The sequence below is a fragment of the Coloeus monedula genome (genome assembly GCF_965178545.1).
Source record: "Coloeus monedula genome assembly, contig: HAP1_SCAFFOLD_89, whole genome shotgun sequence".
Lineage (NCBI taxonomy): Eukaryota > Metazoa > Chordata > Aves > Passeriformes > Corvidae > Coloeus > Coloeus monedula.
The window spans coordinates 115,461-116,960 of NW_028120812.1; positions in this window are offsets into that span (position 1 = coordinate 115,461).

Here is a 1,500-nt window from a genome sequence, read left to right on the forward strand (position 1 = left end):
TGTACAGAGAAGACAAAGCAGAACTGACAGCAAGTTTATGCCGTCTTTGACATCCAGAGGGAATTCAATATTTTCAAAAACTGCTGTGCCTGGCCTGAAAGGTTGGAAGAAACCACTCTCTACTTCTCCCACCAGGGGCTGGGTGCGATTGTTGAGGAGATCCCAGACATAGGAGCCCAGACTAGGACAGCCAAACAAAACTGAGTATATACTCCGAATGGTATTCATCGCCTCGCAGGTTATTATGCTGTAGACATAATAAACCATTAAAGCAATTCTCATACTATTCCCTGGTTTTAACAGGAGTAATACTACAGGCAGGTAGTTCCCCATGTGAGGAAAAAATATAGAGAGCAAGATACAGTACCCACGTAGACAAGCTGAGCACCATGGTGAATAGGTTTCTGTTAACACAAAATTGTAATTCTGACTTTCTCTCAGAGCTGCCCCACCTTGGGCGCCAAATTATGTACTAGTTTGAAAACAAACCAGTGGGAGGCACCAAGTCAGAATAACAATTTAATGGGGAAGTTAAAGAAAAGGAAAGGAAAAAAAACTAAAAGAAAACACTGGTTCAAACTGACAGAGTCAAGATACAACCTGAGTCCCCATTAGGCAGGGTGGTGGTAGCAGTCTGCTAGAATGGTGGCTGCAGTCCTCTGAAGCGGTGATCCTGTAGAAAAGAGGGTCTGCTCTTCCTCAGAAGGTCCAGTGGTGACTGTGTAGCTCCTGTCCTCTGGAAATCCAGTGGAAAGGCCTCCTCTCTGGTGTTCAGCCTCAGCTTATATCCACGCTGGGATGCTTGGTTCCTCCCTCTGGGTGGAGCATCTCACAATGGGGTAATGAGTCATGAGGCCAGGTGTTGATTGGGCTCATTAACAGATGATAGTCCAGAGGGAGTTATCTATGAGTCATGCGGCAGGACAATGATGGGCCATTAACAGCAAGATAGTCTGGGGGGAGGAGGCAAGGAAACACTGCCCCACCTGATTTCAACGGCTGATGGGGATGGTAATAGAATACACTGCAACCCAGGACAAATGGGGAAGTGAGCAGCAGGCTGCCTTTGAATTAGCCAAAGAGGCTATTAGCCAAAAAGGCCTTTAGATCTATGGCCTATGCAAAAGGGAGAACTTGAGTTAAATGTACCTGTAAATGGGTCACATGCTGATGGGAGCCTCTGGCAGAAACAGGGAAAGAAAAAGGTTCCCCCGGGGTTTTGTGGGAGGAAGTTGCCAGAAGCAGGAAACAACTACACACCTTTTGAGAAACAGTTATTGGCATGTTATTGGGCACTGAGTTTTGGAAACTGAACAACTTAACCATAGGATATGAAGTGGCTCTTCATCCGGAAATTCCTATTGTGCAGTGGGTCAGAAGGTCCCCGAAAGCCCATTGGATTGGGCACGCTCCGGAGTGTGGTATTGTAAAGTGGAAGTGGTATATTCGGGATAGGGCCAAGCTGGGAACGGGGCAGATAGCCACTCTTCATGAGCCAAT